Genomic DNA, 20,496 nt, shown 5'->3' with positions numbered 1-20,496 from the left:
GTAAGAACATTTATTGAGTATTTAATGTGTATAAGGCACTGTGCTTTTACCTAAGCAGTTTTATTTAGACATGGAGAAGGAGAGCTCTAATCCGCCTTATTTTCATGAAATCACCGGAGGTACACAACAACGCTGTAACACCAGGCTCTAATCTAAATGATAGTGGCAATCACTTTGTCTTCTTAGGGCTCTTGGGAGGATATATGCACAAGGGTCAAAGACTGTTTGGACGTAGCTGTCACTCAATAAACTGCAGCTTTAGTATTATTATCCAGTCTGAGCTCATGCATACGGACCAGGGCCCATCGACCAGCCTGGCTAGTTTGCACTTTTTTTTTTTTTTAAAGATTTTATTTATTTATTTATTTGAGAGAAAGAGAGAGAGAGAAACAGCATGAGAGGGGAGAGGGTCTGAGGGAGAAGCAGGCTCCCCGCTGAGCCGGGAGCCCGATGTGGGACTCGATCCCAGGACTCCGGGATCATGACCTGAGCCGAAGGCAGTCGCTTAACCAACTGAGCCACCCAGGCGCCCCTAGTTTGCACTTTCAGCAAAAAGTGATACATGCCCCACCCACATGGCTTTCTGAAATGTTTTTATCAAAACAAGCTCAGTGTCCGTGAGCAAACAAACAAGCAAACCAATGAGTTAAAGAAAATAATGTAAGCAAACAAGTGTCTGGCCAATAGTTACAGCTCATGCTCTGAGGTCTTCTGTGCATCAGAAGAGCGGTGATCTGTGCATCAGCATATGGCGCGTGCACGCTATTTCCGTCTTGGGTGGCACATAGACTCCACAGCTGGAGAATGAATGGTTGTTCGGAGATTTCTTCAGCCTGGTTCATTATCTGCTTTAAACTACGACGGCTCCATCTGAGCAGGCCAACAGGAAGCCTGCTTTTGATTTAACAGTGCTCTGAACAAGCTCCTTCTATGGCGTTCCAAGAATTAATTACAGAGCTTAGGAAAGGCGCCTGCCGCAAAGTCCCATGGATGGCTTTACGAGCAATTACAGCGGCCGCATTGATGCCGGCAGAATACGAATTTCCTGGGAGGATGGCTTGGAATGAGAGGACTGGCTTGTGGAGATACATACACGCGGGCTTCCCCTCTATAGCTTACAGGGGAATTTAAAGTCACAAAGTGAGAGGAGATTGGTGCAGCGCCACACAGCATCTGGGTTATTGGGCACTCGACGCCTTGGGTTGTGTAATCTGACCCAAACAAGAGAGATCGTTTTGATATGTAGCAACTGGAGCACCGTAGAGGGAAGGAAGCACAAAGTGCTCTTTGGGGAAGCCTGCAAAGCTGAAGAATGCTGGGAGCGCACTGCACGGGCCGCGCAGACCGCCGCGCTCGCAACTCCGGGGATGCGGCCGACACAGAGCCCGCGGCTCGTAACTCACGGCGGCGGGAGAGTGACTTCCGGAGCGCACAGTCACTTTGGGAGGGCAAGCCTCCTGTTGCTGGATTCCTCGCCACAAAGCCTCCGCCGGTTGCGTCGGCAGCGTGGGACGGCAGGATGCAGAGGTGAGGCCAGCGGGCAGCCGCCCGAGAAGGCGGTTCCCTTGCAGAGCAGGGCGTGCAGCGGCCTCCCCCGCCCCCCGCCAGCCGCCCCCCTGCAGGGCGCTCGCTTCTCCCCGGTACACGGAGGGAGGGGCCCAGGCGACTTGCCACCGCTGCTTAGGGGACGAGCGCCGTGCTAAATGACGTGGCACGGGGAACCTCGCGATCCCGGCTTGCTTTCTTTCTTTTTCTTTTTCTTTTTTTCTTTTACCATTTTGATGAGATTCTAGAATAGTGGGAGAGCCTCAGGCTCTCATTCACGATGGTAATGGTGATAGATTTCAAAAGGGTAGAAACTTTTATGTAAGCATCTGCCGGCGCTTACTTAGGGGTCTCTCTCCCTCAGGACCCGCGTGTGCCCTCTCTCTTTTGGATACGGGGCCGGCCCTGCCGACATGAAACAGTCCTCCGGTGACAGTAGCTAAAGAAAGCGGGCTCTGGGACTTTACTGCACTTTCTGGTTTTGTCTGATGTCAGTATTTTCATGCACACAAGAAATTCCATGCTTTGCTTCTCGCCCAAACATTTCTGAGTTTTCTGTACAGACGCCTCGGCCCCCTGGCCAAAGGCTGTGACCATAATAGAGAAAAAATAAATTTAAATATTAAATGTGCTTCCCTGGTTTTGTTTTTCTTTCAGGGGCTGTTTAATAAAAATAAATCATTGTCAAACAGTCCTTTTGCTCTTAACCATCTCTCCCTGTTCTTACATCGTTGGGAAAATGAAATTCTCTGTTTAGATGAGCGGGTCCTTCTCATCAGTTTTTACCAACTAGCGAAAGCCCCTTAGTGGTCTTATCCAGTCTCCCGGCTTCCCCAGGGGGTTAACTCCCAAACTGACACCTTCCTCCTAAGACAGGTTCACACCCCTCACACGACCCCACCCCGGTTCCTGAATTCACTGCTGCAAACTGGCTCTCCCCCCAGGCTCCCCCATCCAGGAAATGGTCTTCCAGCTGCTCAGGCTAATAACCTTGGCATCGGCCTGCACTCTTCTCTTTCCCTCATCCCCTCCCCATGCCAGCCAGCCTGCCAGGAAAACCTGTGGCTCTTTCTTCAGAATATATCCAGAATCCAACCATTTCTGCCCTCTCCTCTGCTAACCCCCTCTGCTAACCAGGCCACGAAGGTGGCCTGGGCCACCTTCGTCTCTCAGTTGGATTACTTCCATGTGATGCTCTGGTATCTTGTCATTGGTCTCCTTGTCTCTACCCTTGCCTCTGAAGTCCGTTCCCAACACAGAAGCCAGAATGGTCCTTGGAAACCCAAGTCTCTTCCTGTCACTGATCCGCCCACAGTGCCCCAGGGACTCCCCCTTTGATGTAGAGTAAAGCCAGGTCCTCCCAGTGGGCTACGAGGCCCTGCCTGAGCCACGATGCCCGCCCTGCTTAGCTCCCTGACCTCCTTCCTTCTTTCTACTCTCCCTCTTGCTCACTTTGCTTCAGCAACACGGCTTGCTGAGTGCTCCTACCTTAGGGCCTGGCACTGACTGTTCACTCTGCTGTCATGTTCTCCCCCCACCAGAAATCCACAAGCCTAACAGTCTCACCTTCCAGTAAGCTCAAATATTGTCAGCGAGGCCTGCTCTGGCCATCCTATTTAGAATTGCAATCTGCCCCACTTCCCCTCCAAATTCCAAACTCTGCTTATCCGTTGACATTTTGTTTTTCTCTAACCCACATCACCTTCTAAAATACTATATAATTTACTTATTCATTGTGGTCATTCTTTCTTTCCTGTCTCTCCCAATTAGGATGTCATCTCCATGAGGGTAGATATTTTTGTCTATTTTGTTTAACTAACTGACTAGAAATTTCCTTGCACACAGTGGGTGTGCAACAAGTATTCATTGAATGAATGAAACACTTTCCTTTGCCATATTTAAAAATGGATCAGTTACTATAGAAATAGGCTAAGGATTCAAGTATTAAAAGAACACTATGATAAGAATCAATGTTTTGGATCAACTTCACTATTTTTTCCTCTTGACCCCTGGTGTATGATAGAAGAGTCAAATCTTTCAAATTTTACATTCATTAGGCTAAAAACTGCTTATATCTGCAGGGAGCAATCAGCCCAGTTTGGTACTGTCTCCTGACCCTGACACAGAGCTCTGCATGTGGGAAATGCTCTAAAACATGAGTTGAATGAACAATGAATGAATCCAGAAGTAGGCCTTTCCCTCCACACAAGTGTATATGACAGATGGCTGGTCCAGGTCATCGTAACATTTGCAACTATTTACATATGTATTTTTTTTACTAAGAGGTAAATTCACTCATTTAAATTATTATTATTATTATTATTATTATTATTATTATTTTTTAAATGAGGGGTGGAGCGGGGCAGGGGATACTATGGTGGAAAGAATAGACCCGGGAGTTGAAAATCCTGGATACTGAGTCAGAGCCCCACATACTGTGTTTAGTTTTTATTTATTCAAGGTACGGGGATGACCTTGTAAAAACCATTTCACTTGTCTGAGTATCTGTTTCCTTTTCTAAAAAGCGTGGAAAGTAGCTGGAAAATCTGAAGGGTTGTTTCCAGCACTAAACCTTCTTTCTTTCTAAGAAGGAACAGTAATTTTGTGCACTTTCCTTTCTCCATCCTCCACCTTCCCTTCCTCACCATCTAAGGACGAAGCTCTGTGAAAAGGCACATTGGGGGTGGGGGTGGGGAGGGGCCTTATCCACCTAACCTCAGGAGCAGCTACACCATGTTTGAATCCAGGATCTGCTTCTTACTAGCTGCATGACTTGGGCTTAATTATTTAACTTCGCTGAGCATCATTATCTTATCTGAAAAATGGGATAAAGAACTCCCACCCTACAGACCTACTGAATGCATTACATGAGATCACGTGTATTGTGTTGTACAAAATCTGGCACAAGGTTCGCATGGGTAGATGGGAGCTGTCGAGAGAGGATGTGTGGGAAAGGGGAGAAGGCACAGCTGGTGTTTGAAAATTGGAATAACTCGGAGTTGGGAAGCATGGATGGGAATGAAGTCTTAAAAGTTCACAAACTGACCTGTAGGGTAGAGGTTCTCAAACTCATTTAGATTATGACACACATAGAAAATAATAAAAGGATTTTATGTTTACATTTTTTTTTTTAAAGATTTCATTTTTAAGTAATCTCTACACCCACCATGGGGCTGGAACTCACAACTCCAAGATCGACGTCACTCGCATGCTCCGCTGACTGAGCCAGCCAGGCACTCTCATACCTATATTTTTGTAAAAAAAAAATTGTCACTGCCTTTTTCCTTCTTACCTTTTGCTTTGGATAATAATTACAGAAAAGAATGTGGCTCCTCCATGGTAGATGGGTATGTTTGATCAAATGCTCTCTTTCTGGCTCTAGAGAATAAAATGCCCACCTGTGTGAGAGAGTAAATGCCCGCCCTTTGAGACTCTAACCTGGACTCAGTATAATATAAGGCTGTGATTTTCTAAATCAGAGTAAGTTATTAAAAAAAAAAAAAAAAAAGGGCCCCAGTGCATCTTTTTCCTCAAAAGCAGAATTCATGAACAAAACTGATGGCCTGAAGACGGTCTCATTCATGGTGTCTGACAAAGTCCCCTCTCTCTATATACATGATCATTAGCCTCCTCTGTGAGATCTGAGCCCTGCATATGTTTAATTAGATGTAATTTCTGGAGATAAAGAAGAATGATTAAATTATCCAGACTCCAGAAAAACAAAAGATCCTTAGTTCAGCCATCCATCAGCTCGACATCTAGAGTATTACACGCTATAACTCAAATGAAAATATTTCACCTAAAAGTACAGTGCCCATGTCCATGATATCATTAAAGGAAATCATTAAGCATTTATGCAGCACTTTGTGCCGGAAAAGTGCTTTACAGTTATTTTTATTGCCCACCAAAACCCTCAGAGGTAGGTCCTTCTCTCCATCTTAAAACCAATGCAGAGAAGAGATTAAATTACTTAGGGTCTTGGAGAAAATAAATGACTGTATCAGAATAAGACCTTTGAGTGCCAAAGTCAGCTGTTTTATTTAATCCACTGAACCATTAGGTTAGAAGTTTTTATTTATTTATTTATTTATTTATTTATTTATTTATTTATTCACTGTATAAAGCATTATCTGATTTAGGATTGACTCATTTTTCTTTAACACCTAGGTCTCTGGTGGTGTAGACCCAGTGCAAAAGCTACTTATTTACAGTCACTTACCCTCATCATGAGCATCTCTTAAGAGCACTGAGCTCCCCGGGCGCCTGGGTGGCTCAGTCGGTTAAGCGACTGCCTTCGGCTCAGGTCATGATCCTGGAGTCCCGGGATCGAGTCCCGCATCGGGCTCCCTGCTCGGCAGGGAGCCTGCTTCTCCCTCTGACCCTTCCCCCTCTCATGTGCTCTCTGTCTCTCTCATTCTCTCTGTCTCAAATAAATAAATAAAATCTTTAAAAAAAAAAAAGAGCACTGAGCTCCTGAAGAAATGTAATTAAAAAGAAAAAAAATCAATGTATTTTAAAGGATTGGCTTTATTATACTAAGTAATAAATAACCACTGGACTCTGTGGCTTAGCCCTCAGACTAAGGTTTGCATTCCAGGTGGGAAGGCACTCCTCCATCCAGGGACTCAGGGATCCAAGTGCCCTCCCTCTCAATATGTGGTGTCCGGGGGCAGTGAAGCAGGAAGTAGGCGAGGGTGGGGTGGGACTCACTCTGTTGATAAGCACCCTAGGCCACAGAGATGCACACACCGTCAGCCCTGCTTGTAAAGCTTTGGGACCAGAGGTGGTCACATGGCCCCTGGAGCAACTCTCAAAGGCTGGAAATGTCCGCAAGTGCCGGGGCCATTTGGACAGCCCCATCGCCTCTTCTACTGGCCGATTTCGGTTTGACTTTAATTCTCTCTTCTGAATTTGGAATTCAAAATGTTAGTGACAGCATTTAGTCAACTTTTGCCTGCAATAGGTGCAGCAGACCTATTGAATGCATTACATGAGATCATGTGTATTGCGTTGTACAAGCTTTGGGGCCAGAGGTAGTCACATGGCCTCTGACCATCTCTCTTTTATGGCCTCACATCTCCTGACCCTGTATTATTTTCAAAGTCCCTTCACAGACTTCGTCTCATCCGATTGCCACAGAAAGAGAATCTGACGGTCAGAAGGACTGCTGTACTTCCTTTTCATTTCCTCCAGTCCAACAGCTGCGGGACCTGGGAAGCAAGGTCTACGGTGTAAGGAGGGTGTATCCTGTTAACCCCCGGGACTCATCTACCACACGGGATTAGAGTCTGAGGCAGTATTAATTTTACGCCTGGAACTAGGTCTTGGTGGACTGCTACTTCATCTCTTGCTCACTGTTAATGATGTCAGAGATAGGCTCGGCTCCATCTCGCCTGTGTTTGGGGAGACTGAGAAGATTGGAGGCCGGAAGGTGGTGGGTGGGTGGCATGGGATTGGCAGGGCTGAGTCTGGGAGCCAAGGTAAAGCTCTACTGCTCCCCAAACTGTGCAAACCACGTGCTGGGTGCTGTTCACACCCTTATTAGAGTCTTTGTTGCAGGGGTGGTGAAAAAAGTTAGGAGAGGATTCTAAAAATAAAAGCGCACTAAAATGAAAACAAAATGTGAAATGGCATGGAAATGGCATGGAAAGAAAGAAGTAGTTGGAAGTTCTGGATTATGGAATGATTCCTTTTGGTCGTGGCGAGGGCCAACTTAGATTTCAACTTCTCGGGGCGCCTGCGTGGCTCAGTCGGTTAAGCGTCTGCCTTCGGCTCGGGTCATGATCCCAGGGTCCTGGGATCGAGCCCCACATCGAGCCCCACATCGGGCTCCCTGCTCGGCGGGAAGCCTGCTTCTCCCTCTCCCGCTCCCCCTGCTTGTGTTCCCTCTCTCTGTGTGTCTCTCTCTGTCAAATAAATAAATCTTTAACAACAACAACAACAACAAAAAGATTTCAACTTGTCCTTCTCATATGTTTTCTTAAAACGTTCTTGCCGGTAAAGCAGAAGAGATCCCCCGGACTGGTTTCTGAAGAAGGCCAATGATGAATTTGTTTACTGATTGACTGGTGAGTGCTCTGACTTTAGCCTCCAGGTCTTCAACTAATGCTGACAACTTTGACCTAATTTTGGGAGGCGATTATACTTGGCTGGGTTGCTGAGCTCTTTCTCAGAACCTCTTCTCAGGACACTTGCCAAATGCTCTTTTTGTAACTGTGTTGTAAAGTCTGAGGAAAGTTGTCTTGGGTCATTGCCCAGGACCTAATGCCCGAATTGTAGACATACATGGTTGTAGTCCTTATGTCCCAGGAGGGCTGAATGCAGGCATCAGCAGCCCTTCTCTCACAGCTCTTCAAAACTAGAAAGGCTCTCTGAACTCTACCAGTTGCCTGACGGGAAGCAAAGAATTTTACCTCTCTACATGGTAACAATTCCTTCGTCAAGCACAGTCCTTCTCACTGCCTTTAAAACCAGGGTTCTCTTTCATAAATCACACATTTCAAACTTGATGTGCCGGGAAGGCTGGTGTGGCTCCCTCCACCTCTACTCAGTCCTCTGACTGGAGTAATTGGGGTGTGTTCTATTTCTTACCATCACACATGCCCTAACTAAGCCTTTGGAAATTGGAACGTATCTAGAATTGACGCTGAAATGTAATCACACTTCGCCTCTCCAAAACGTGAATATACCATGGTTGCCTTCAGAACACTAATATTTCTTTTGGAATCATGATTACACCCAAACCCAGCCTCTTCTTTAGCTTTGTTTAAAAAACAAAACAAAGGGCGCCTGGGTGGCTCAGTCGGTTAAGCGACTGCCTTCGGCTCAGGTCATGATCCTGGAGTCCCGGGATCGAGTCCCGCATCGGGCTCCCTGCTCAGCAGGAAGTCTGCTTCTCCCTCTGACGCTCCCCCCTCTCATGCTCTCTCTGTCTCTATCTCATTCTCTCTCTCAAATAAATAAATAAAATCTTAAAAAATAAATTAAATAAAATAAAAAACAAAACAAAACGGTGACATTTAATCAGAAAGGAGATATATATTTAGCAAGGAGGGGAGAAGGTGACTCAGGAGGAGTAGGGTGAGGGAAAAAATGAGGAAAGAATAAAACTGTCCACATTAGTTTTGCTGCTGGGTTGTGAGCTATTCTTATCCTGTCAGCACAATTAATGAAGGGAAAATAGTCCCCAGAAGCAATGTGGCTGGAGGCACTGATCTGCCCTCCCTGCCCCTCACGCCAAGAGAGACAAGGTCTAGAGCAAGTTTCCCCAGTGGGAGTTACTGGGAAAGTGAGTTCTTGGCCCCCTGGTAAAACTTTCTGTCTTTGTCAACCTCAGGGGCAACTTGATTTAGGGCCAAGAGTGTGCACAGAGCTGCAAATGCAAGGGAATAATCTCTCTCTTCGAATTGTTGACAGTGTAGACAGGGAGGAAATACTGACACACTAGAAATGATGAAAGGCGTTTACAAAGCAGTGGGCAATCCAGAGCTGGCCTGGGGTGGGGGGGGTTCACAGGGAAGAATCTAGAAAAGAGAAAGCTTTCACCCCCAGGGTAGCTGGGAAAGACTTCGGGAGAAAGGGGATCCTGGGCAAATCTCAAAGGATAAGCAGCTAGAGATCAATGGGGAGAAGAGGGAAAGAACGTGGATGGTGGATCACATGGTGGAACTATGGGAGCAGAGTGGCCTGATTAGGGAAGGCTTCGTACTGAGTTGTGGCTGTTAAGACTGAAAATTTTCCTGAGTTTCTGCCATCTCCACCTAACGACCACTGACACCTGAATCCACCTTCCATAAAAGTGTGAACTAGTGGTTTAGTCTGCATGATCCAAGACAATAGCCAACTTTATTTCATATGTTACAGTTGGGCTCATCTGAGACTTCAGAAACTGCATAATCTTTTGTGTGTGAGCTCAGAAAGAAATGTGACAAAATATGCTAATAAGAAAGTCACCTTCTCTCTCTCTCTCTCTTTTTTAAAGATTTTATTTATTTACTTGAGAGAGAGAGAGAGAGAGAGCACAAACAGGGGGAGGGGCAGAGGGAAAGGAAGAAGCAGACTCTTTGCTGAGCAGGGAGCCAAACCTGTGGGGCTCAATCCCAGGACCCCGGGGTCATGATCTGAGCCGAAGGCAGATGCTTAACTGACTGAGCCACCCAGGCGCCCACCTTCTCTTATTTTTTAAAAGAAAACCTTAAATCAACATTTCCATACCTTTCATTTTTTGTTTATAATTTGCATATGCAATTCCTAATTTTTCTTAGGTACTAGTAGCAATGGGTAGTAATAGTAAATTACAGTAATAAGAAAACCTTACATTTTACATTTACAGGGCATTTTTGTATCTATTGTCTCATTTGGGGGAGTCATTACCGTTCCAAGTGTTTATGCTTCCTGCAAAGGGTCTTCCACAAAGTCACAGAGTGGACTAAAGGAAGACCCAAAATCCAAGCCCAGGGGTCCGACTCCCAGTCTACCCCCCTTCCCCACCACTGGGCCACACCACCTGTGCCAACAGCGGAAGTATCTATTATACAGGCTAAGATGAAAAACAGCTGTCCTCCATGTGGATGAGAACCTAGCAAGCCAAGGCATCTCAATCTCTACTGGTGGGAGCATAAATTGATAGGCATTCTTTAGAAAAAGTAGTTTGGCAAACTGTATTAAGAAACTTAACACTATTCCTATACTTTGACCCAGTAATTTTATTTCTAGGAATCTATCATAAGTAATTATTAAGAGTTGTGGCCAGGGCGCCTGGGTGGCTCAGTTGGTTGAGCGACTGCCTTCGGCTCAGGTCATAATCCTGGAGTTCCTGGATGGAGTCTCGCATCGGGCTCCCTGCTCGGCAGGGAGTCTGCTTCTCCCTGTGACCCTCCCCCCTCTCATGTGCTCTCTGTCTCTCTCATTCTCTCTGTGTCAGATAAAAAAAAAAAAAAAAAAAATCTTTAAAAAAAAGAGTTGTGGCCAAAGACTTACATAGAAATGAGTTTACTGGAATGCTACTTATAATATCCAACAATAGGAGATTAGTTAAGTACATTCCAATGATGGAATATTATCAAAGTCATTAAGGATCTCATTTCTGAAGATGATTGCTAATAAATGCTGAGAAGATATTTATGATATAAGATCAAAGGGAAAAAATCAGCCTGTAGATAGTGTAACTGGCAGAGACAGAGAGAGAGAGAGGGACAAATACATCAAAATGTCAGCAACGCGTAAGTGTGGGTGATGAGATGACACATAATATTTTTAAAATTTTATACCCATTTCCCATGTTTCCCATAGAGAGGATGTAGTAATTTTATACTTAGAAGGATTATATTTAAAATTTGTAAAATGGTAAAAACAGTGGATTATACCTTAAAAATAAGGAGTGATTAAGGGATTTAAGATCATCATTTTACCTAGACTGGTCTAAAAACTGCATGTCTCATGTTGGGGTGGGGGGGCGTGGGAGGACGTGGGGGGACGTGGGGGGGGGGCGTGGAGAAACGAAAACAACAAATGAAAGCAGTGTTAACTTGTTACATTTCCAAGGAGAAACGTAAGGATTCGTAACATGAAAACCACAATTGCAATGGAGTGTGTGGTAAATATTTAAAGCTAGAAAAGTCTGGCTCTAAATAGTTGACTCACTTCCCCGGTCTACGCAAGCTGTGCTCAACACGTCCGAGCCAGGCTCTAGGCAGCCTTTCTGCAAGACGTTCTTCACCGTTCTTCCACCATGTGGACATTTGGCTTCTTCCTTCACTGTCTTTGGCCCTGGTGATAAAAAGAGGAACAGACTCATCAGTGAGCAAGAGAAATCGCAAGCCAAAAGCACAGAGCTATTCTGGAACTTTCCAGGTGGGAGAGAAAGAAGTACAGAACGGGCGGGAAAAGCAGCCCCAGCGTTCAGGGTTAACACTTTGCTTCTTGAGGAGCCTTCAGTGCTTGGAGGGCTTCCAGTCTGAACTCGCAGAGTTCATCAACAGGAAAACAAATAGCTGGCGTGCTCCGTATTTACTCTGCCTTTTTCAAGGTTGGAACATAAATTTCCCAACTTTGCAAGCTGTTAAAGCCGAGGAGACATTTCGTGAGCTCGGGGCCTTCCCTCCAGTCTGTGTGACCCACGTGTGGCCCCATTTTAGGAAAATCTAGGTAGCAGCCCTCCGGGTGCGGGGGAAGACAGTGGCGGCACTGTGGACTCTCCCAGAGCAGACAGTGGGGGCGGAGCGATGGCCGGAAAACCTGAATTCTCCAAATGAGAGCTGCCGCGCTGCCTTGGAAAAAATGCACTTAGGCCACAGGAGCGAAAGCTCTGAGACCTTCTTGCTGGGGGAATTTATAGCCGGCTTGCCATGCCAAATACCCAACGGTGTTTTAGTGAAGTGGTGTCCGAATTATAATATAGCTAGATCAATTCTGGAAGCAACCTTCTTCAACACCATGGGAATATTTGTGTTCTCACTTTCAACATTTCCAATTAGCAGAGAAGCTAATGCTGGAAACCACAACATATAATCCAGAAAAAAACTGTCACCGTAACATTATAAAAATTGAATATGTGTCAGAAGGGGATTTAGACTCTTTAAGTTAATATTATTTTTGCTATTAGGTAATGAACTGACATTAATTTACTTGAGCTGTGTGATTAGGTTAATTTACTCCAGAATAATCTTGCATTTTAAAAATTAAAAATGGTGACCGTATCTTCTCATTATCAATCAGAGTAGCAGCAACACCACAAAAACATCGCCATTTTGTACTCAATTGTGCTCTTACAGACAGTCAAATAAGCACTAAAAATGACAAATTACCATGCTCAGATAGATCTTCATGTTTAAGTATCTACAAATAACTGTCCATTTGTGAATGGTTAAACTTAATCAATTATTTTTCCTATAGGCAAGATACCCTTTTTCATAAATAGAAATCTACAAACAATATTAGAGCAGTTTAAATCTTATATATAGGAATGCTACAGCATGGAAAAACAAAATAGGCTCACACACACACCAAAGAAAGCTAAACGGTTTATCCTTTTTTGACCTTCACAAATATAAGTGCTCTATCTATGGCTCTAGAAGTTGTTTAAGTCCTTTAATGATTCAAATGTGCTGATAATGTTCCTGCACTTGCTGGAACTATGGTTCTGTTAATATTTTGAAAATTACTTTAATTAACCTTATTTCATCTTGTAGTAGTTATAGAACACTTTTATATATTTTAAGTATGCATTAATTTGTATCATCATTAACCTTGGGTTTTGCCCTTGGTAATTATGGTAATTTGTAAGTTGGGTTGAGCCAGGGGCCAGCGTCTTAGAGCAATACATATTGTGGGTCCCGTCAATAGCTTGAGTAGGCAGGATTCTTCCGTTTACAAGGCACAGAAAAATAACTTGGAAGGGTAGAAGTGGAGGGGGCATGGTTTAGCTGAAAATTCCCAGGGATGGATTTTATGTGGCCCGTGAGTGTGATGGAGAAGGAGGGATTCTTCTGAATGGCCACGTCTGAGTTGGGCACCTACCCCACCCATCCCAACTCCTCCTCCTGAGATGACAGAGGGAGGAATCTGTTACAGATGAAGAGGGTGGGAGAGGACACCCCCAAACAGTGTCCACCATAACAGTTAATCCAATTTATTTTAAATTTTTATATCTTAATAGTAAGAGCATGTGCTCTGCCCCTTTCTTTTCTGACCCATCCGGACAGCCAATTCCTGCCACCATATGTAACCGACTTTGGGATTTTTACATCTGTACCCGCAATTCATCACAACTCTCAAAAACCCAGCTTTTCATCCTCACTGGCTTTCTAGAAACCTCAGTAGTATCCAATTCAACAAATGCCTGCCATGGGCCCTGTGAGGCCCATGACAGGGATGCTAAGGCCAAGTTCCCTGCCCTCAGGGAGTTTATGGAGGGAGGGATGCTGCAGTGGGCAGAGTAATTCTTGGGCAGGCACGTCTCTTCTCTGGATGTGCCCTGGCAGGCCAGAAGAGGGCAGAGTGAGTTTCAGCAGAGGGGGCCCAGCTGTAATTACCCAGCTGCAAACAACACACTCCTTTCCTGGTTTGGAGTCTGTGTGATGAACATTCTCAGTTCCATCTTTCTTTCTTTTTTTTTTTTTTAAAGATTTTATTTATTTATTTGAGACAGAGAGAATGAGAGACAGAGAGCATGAGAGGGAGGAGGGTCAGAGGGAGAAGCAGACTCCCTGCCGAGCAGGGAGCCCGATGCGGGACTCGATCCCGGGACTCCAGGATCATGACCTGAGCCGAAGGCAGTCGCTTAACCAACTGAGCCACCCAGGCGCCCAGTTCCATCTTTCTCTATATTAACATTACCTCCATTTTGAGCACATCATGTTCAGTGACAGAAAATGGTATCACAGGGACCACAGAAGATACTCTTAATAGTTTAAGTATAATGTTTTATAGATGTCAAAGTGACATCATTTGAAGAATCAGTGCTTTCAAAGAGCCAGAATGCCTTCTATTTATTCTCCTCATGCCCAACAGTTTTCAAGGTCTTGGTCTGCAGTCAGCCCCACTCTGGGTGGAAGGTGCCTATTACTCCCTTGCAGACCACAGAGGGCTCAGGGGAGGTCATGCCAGGCCCATCCCCCTGATGGTACAACTTACATCTCACATTGCTGCCATGGTTGAGAGGGGTGTATTTGTCTATAGCTGCCCAGCAGGTGGAGGAAAGGTGTTATGTGAAAAGGAAAACTCCTGGGTGGGTAGGAGTTCGGGCCGAGTCTTTCCTGCTTCTACATAGAAGGATGAGTAGTGGGGGTCAGAGGCTGCAGTGCGTGAGGAATTATAAGACTTTCTCAGATCAAGATAAGGTCTTAGAGGTCACATGGTTCTATGCCCTTCTTTTACTAATGAGCAGGAAGATGGTGACAAATTCCTTATCACACAACTAGAGCAAGGCCCCTGGGCCCCCGGGTGGATGAATGGAAGTCTTCATTGATGCCATCATCTTTCCTTGCATGTCCTGTGTTGAAGGCTAACTATTTAACAAACAACCCAAATCACAGTGACTCAACACAATGGGAGTTATATCTTGCTTGTGGACCCAGTTTAATGTCAGTGTTAGGTGGGCACCTTCCATGCGGTGATTCAGGGACCCAAGCATCTTTTGTTCTGTGGGTCTTCCATTCCCGGCAGCTTAGAAGTTCCTTGTTGGACTTAGACAGGCAGAGAGGGAGAGGGAAAGATTGTGTAGGAGATGGGCAAGCCTGGAAGTGGGGTCCCTCACTTCTACCCATATTCCCCTGGCTGGAGGCCACTCATGAGGCCACACCTTACTGCAAGGGAAGCTGGGATATGTAGTCTAGCTGTGTGCAAAGCAAGGAAATAGATGGGTTTGTGTATTGTGTAAGCACACGGCAGTGTCATTTCAGTCTTTGGGAAGTTTATATTGAGTAGTGGAGGACACGTGACCTTGGGACCTGGACAGACTTGGGTTTGGATACTGGTTTTGCGGCCTTGGGTACAAATCTCAGTTTGCTCAGCTGGGGCAATGGGGGTATTCTGTGGGGTCACTGTGAGCATTAAATGAGAGAGGGGACGTAACATGTCTGTCACAGCACTCTTGCCTTGTTTTTACAAGCCTTTGGGACTAGATGGAGCAGGGAAGAGGAGGAAACAGGCAGACTTCTTGTATCCCATTCTGACCAAGCCTGGGTGCCAGAGCTGCCAAGCAGGGCCCAGCCGAATCTAGAAAACATGCTCCACTAGGTGCCAAGAGTGGGGGCACTTTCCTCGGTCTCTTGTTGAATTTCAAAATACTGTAATTCATTCTAATCGACATGGGACTTTGGAAGGAAAAAAATCTAGAAAACCACAGGCATCCATTTCATTGGATTAATAAAAATTCAGTCACTTTGCATGCAGTTCCAGAAAGAGGGTTTTAATCCCTCGTGCGCAGTCTGAGACCGTCACATAAAGCAGTGATTTTATTATTTTCTTGTGAAAAAAATATATTTCTGGAAAGCAGTGACAAGAAAAACGATCGAAATGAAAGCGTCCCCTTTCACTTATGAGTTTTGGTCCTCTAAGACTAAATCTGGCTCCTGGGAGTGAAAAGAATTGCCTTCTCATCATGGTTAAGACTCTGAGGGATGGGACGTGGCTCCTGTCTCATGGTGTGCCCAGAGAGGGGCACATTAGGGGCTTCAATAAATATTTGCTGATATTGAATCAATAAGTGAGTGAAGATAGTTACAGCAGTAATAATAATGAAAAAAACCCTTTGCCTGAAACATCAAGATTTTGTGGGGGGGAAAATCCCCTGCATCTTAGTTATGGATTCTCTGAAAGGTTTCTTCTTCAGTTGTAAAGCTAACAATAAAACACACACACACACACACACACACACACACACACACACACCCAGAGAGACATTCCAGAGAGAGGTAAACAAAGAGGAAGGTTGACTGTATCTTTTTTTAGGGCACTGTCTTTTAAAATAATCTTCCAAGCCCAGCTAGTTAAGATAAGTGTCAATAGCATGTTGAAAGTAATCAATAAAATAACGTCCGGGGCTCAGAAGGTTAACAGTTTTTTCAAGAAATTATTTTCCCAAGTCCAAGGGTAAAATGGCGTCTAAAATCGCAAAACGTGGTCCTAGAGTGCCCCCTGGTGCCTCTTTGGTGGAATTGTCAAAGCCTGTAATTGTGCCCTGCTAGAGTTTTTTGCATAATTCTTTATTCATGAGTCTGGGACTTTGGGGACCAGGCCTACTTGGAGGGGAAGCGGGGAACGCAGAAGGCTGGGAAAAATTCTTTCAGCCCTTTTTCAAATGGGTTACCACCACAATGTAAAAAATAATTAGTGCATTAACCCTTATATAAGATTTAAAAACTGAACCCATGTGTTATCTTGAAGAGAAGCTCTTTCACCTGCAAAAAAATTATTGGCTTTTTTTTTATTTTTCAGAAGGCAGATTATTAAGCAGTTTCTTTTGTCCGTTAAAAGGTTCTTTGTAAATCAGTTGGACAGAGGACAGTTTTTAATTTCAGAGATTATCACACTTAATAATTGAGCCATCCTTTATTTGTTCTCAAGACCTATTTGTTTAAATAAAAGCTAGTCTATGAAATGAGAATGAAGATTGTAGACCAAATTAAAATACTGTAAAAGACAGTATTTTGTCATAAAAAATGTCAAAATTTATTCCAGGGACACCTGGCTGGCTCAGTTGGTAGAGCATGTGACTCTTGATCTCAGGGTTGTGAGTTCGAGCTTCATGTTGTTGGGTGTACAGCTCACTTAAAATATATATATATATATATATCTTTAAAATAAGACTATTTCTATTCCTTGGAAAGGGAAGCCAGTTAAATTACAGTAAAAATTGGCAAGGGAAACGTGGTGAATTTAAGGTTGTTAATGGTCTATTGATGAATCTGGCTTAACTCTAAATGCTGCAGCCAAACTTGTGAAATGTAATGGAGGAAAGGAGTTTTCTTCTTCCACCCTTCTCTGTGATGATGAAAGTCACTTGACTTCAGCTTGCGGATATGTAACGTGTAGCTCCAGGGGCCCACACTGCTTGACCGGGCAGAGTGGAGGCCCTGACCTTCACGGAGCTTCAGACCCAGGAGGGAGAAAGGCCGGCAACACCCACCATTCCCAATCTATGGGATGAATGCTGGGCTAGAGAGGGAGCACAAAGGACAGGCTTCTAAAGACGGAGGAATCGGGGACACTTCCCTGGAGGACGTGACCTTGGAAGACAGGAATTAGCTAGATGGGAATAAGAGCATGATAAGAACAGGCATGGGCATGGGCAAAGGAGTCAGTGTGGCACTTCCGTCTAGTGAGGATGTGCGGGCGGGAAGGAGGGATAAGCTTCAAGAGGATCCCTGGCATGCTATACCAAGCCAAAGAGTGGCTAAGATCAACTGTATACCGCAAGTCCTGAGGTGCTCCGAAGGGTTTAGGCAAGAGAAGGACCTGAGCAGCTTGGTAGCCCATTGAGGGTGGGTTGGAGGGGAACCAGCTGAGCCAGAAGACAGACGTTCGTTAGAACAAGTGCGGCATCTCCAGTTCTCTCCCTTGCGAGAACAGTCATTAGTGCTTATGGGGATCCTTGTAATCTGAGGAGGGAGCTCAGGGCGAAGAAAAGGCAGGAGCTTTGAAGCTTGACTGTTCCCATTCAAACCCTGGCTTGGTCCCTGCCAACCTTGGGCAGGCTTCCTGATCTCTCTCAGCCTCAGTTTCTTTCACCAGTAAATTAGGCATAATACCCACCTGACAGGATTGGAGAATCCTGATGTAAGGAATGTGATTGGTCTAGGAGCTGGCACATTGCAGGTGCCCTGTAAATGGTACTTAAGTTTGGTTAAAGTGAAAACGATTCACATCATAAAGGCTCCAGACCAAGCCAGGCCCCTGTGGGCGTTCTCACAGCTTCCTGAAGCCATCGCATAGTGTGTGGTTATGTAGATCTATATAATTATACAGTTGGTGTCTGTTCTTTTTTCTGGCCTGTAAGCCCCTCAGTCACCCCACGTTTCAGATGCACCACAGGTGCTAAAAATAACTGTCAACCCAAATCTGTCAGCACACAACCCCAAATGCTGGTGAGGATGTGGAGCAACAGGAACTCCCATTCCTTGTTGGTGGGGATGCAAAATGGCGCAGCCCATTGGAAGACAGGTTGGCACTTTCTTACAAAACCAAACATACTCTTGCCACACGATCCAGCAATTGCCCTCCTTGGTGTTAACCCGAAGAAGTCAAAAATGGGGTCTACACAAAAACCTACATGTGGATTTTTATAGCAGCTTTATTTATAAATGCCACAATTTGGAAGCAACCAAGATGACAATCCAAACAATGGGCTATTATTCAGTGCTAAAAAGATATGAACTATCAAGCCATGAAAAGACATGGAGAACCTTAAATGCATGTTACTAAGTGAAAAAAGCCAACCTGGGAAGAAGACACACTGTGTGAGTCTGTAAAATTTCAATGTGGAAAGAAGACACACATTCTGGCAAAGGCAAAACCGTGGAGGCAATAAAAAGATGAGTGCTTGCCAGGGGCTTGCGGGGGCACAGACGATTTTTAGGGCAGGGAAAATACTCTTATGATATCATCATGATGTGTACATGTGATTAGACATTTGTCCAAATTCATGAAATGTACACCAAGACTGGACCATAATGGAAACTGTGGACTTTGGGTGATAATGATGTGGCATTGTAGGTTCACTGATGGTACTGAATGTCCCTCTCTGGTGTGGGACTTGATGGTGGGGGAGGCTGTGCGTGTTGGGGGCAGGGGCAATATGGGAAATCTCGGCACCTTCCTCTCTTAGGTTGCTGTGAACCTAAAACTACTTAAAAAATTAAAATCTTAAAAAAAATAGCCATCAAATGAAGGACAAAGAGGAATGTTTGGAGCGCCATCCTGCAGGGCAGTGCAAAACTAAAGAATGGTAAAGGAATCTTCCATCTGGGGCAATATTTCCCAGAACCCTATGATTCTGGGGCTGATAACTGCAGTCGAATTAGGGGCATTAGCATCCTCACTGCGGTCAGGTGGGAGGACGGAGCAGGGGCTGAGAAAGCTGGCTTCCTGGGCAGGAAGACCTGGCTGGGAGATCCAATGTCACCACAAATTTCTCCGCCCCTCCTTTTGCTCGTTAGCAGAGTAAGGATAAGATGCTTTATTAGCAGAATCCTTCTGAGGATTAAACAAGTTAATCCATTTAAAACCCATAACACACTCACACCTGTTATTATCCATCATCGAATTTACTGATAAAAAAATCTTCCAGATTCTGGTTCACTGTTCTGTAGTACCCACATTTATTCTCTGCGGTGAAGACAGACTGTCCAGTGTTCAGCTTTAAATGGTAAAAAGAAAATCTTTTCGATTTTCGGCTAGTGTTTCGATGGAAGTTATAGATAAAGTCGTAATTAGTTAATACTTGCCATGTGCTGTTTCAGGTTTCACATGGCATTCTTTGAATATATATATGTATATATCTATATGTATTTTCATGAAATAAGTACATTACTGTGTTTCTTTCTATATAAATATATTTATTTATTTTTATGCATACATGACAATAAGGAGGGACTGAATGAGTTTGATTACATTCCCAGGTCAATCTTGTGTTGGTGCCAGGACTAAAATTCTGGTCTCTTGGGGTGTTTTATGAGCAACCTCTGGTGTAGTTTAATCCTTTATGCAATGACTTCCTCCCTCCTTCCCTCCCTCCCTCTCCCCTTCCTTCCTTCCTCCCTTCCTTCCTTCTTTCCTTCCCCCATTCCTTCCTTCCTTTCTTCCTTCCTTCCTTCCTTCCCTCTTTCTTTCCCTCTTCCCTTCCTTCCATTCATCAAACATGGTAGAGGGTTTGCCTTGTGCAGACGATGCTGCTGATGCAAAGCCTAGTCTATGTCTGAAGGAGCTCAGGGTCTAGTGCAGAGGTTCTCAGAAGTTGTGGGGGTCAATTCCATGGTGTGTTTTGGAAACTTGAACCGATGTTTGGATGGTCACAGAAATGGAGGGGCAATGAAAATATTCAATGGACAGAGGCAGGGCTGCTGGAGACCCCACATGCCTCAGACAACACACGCGCGCGCACACACACACACACACACACACACATGGCGACCTTCTGCAGGAGGGTCATTGGCAGGTGAAAAACCTGTTTATAATGATCTGAGTCTAGTTTTACATTTAAATGGGAAGGTTTAACTTGTTAAACTTTTATTTTTGGCACTCTAAATTTCCCACCACGGAGGTGAAGAGAACTTTGAACTTCATTTGTTCAGAGCCTTACTGGGAATTTTTCTGCTGCATGGGACAAAGAGCCTGTGGTATCCGAGTCACTTACAGAGTGTGCCTGTGGGGGTTCTAGCTGCAGGGTCTGTGGGGGCTTTAGGTGAGGCTGGCTGCAACATCATGTCTTCTTGCGCTCATGCTGGAACATTC

Source organism: Neomonachus schauinslandi, chromosome 12 (genome assembly GCF_002201575.2).
Source record: "Neomonachus schauinslandi chromosome 12, ASM220157v2, whole genome shotgun sequence".
Taxonomy (NCBI): Eukaryota; Metazoa; Chordata; class Mammalia; order Carnivora; family Phocidae; genus Neomonachus; species Neomonachus schauinslandi.
Note: the sequence above shows the minus strand (reverse complement) of the source record.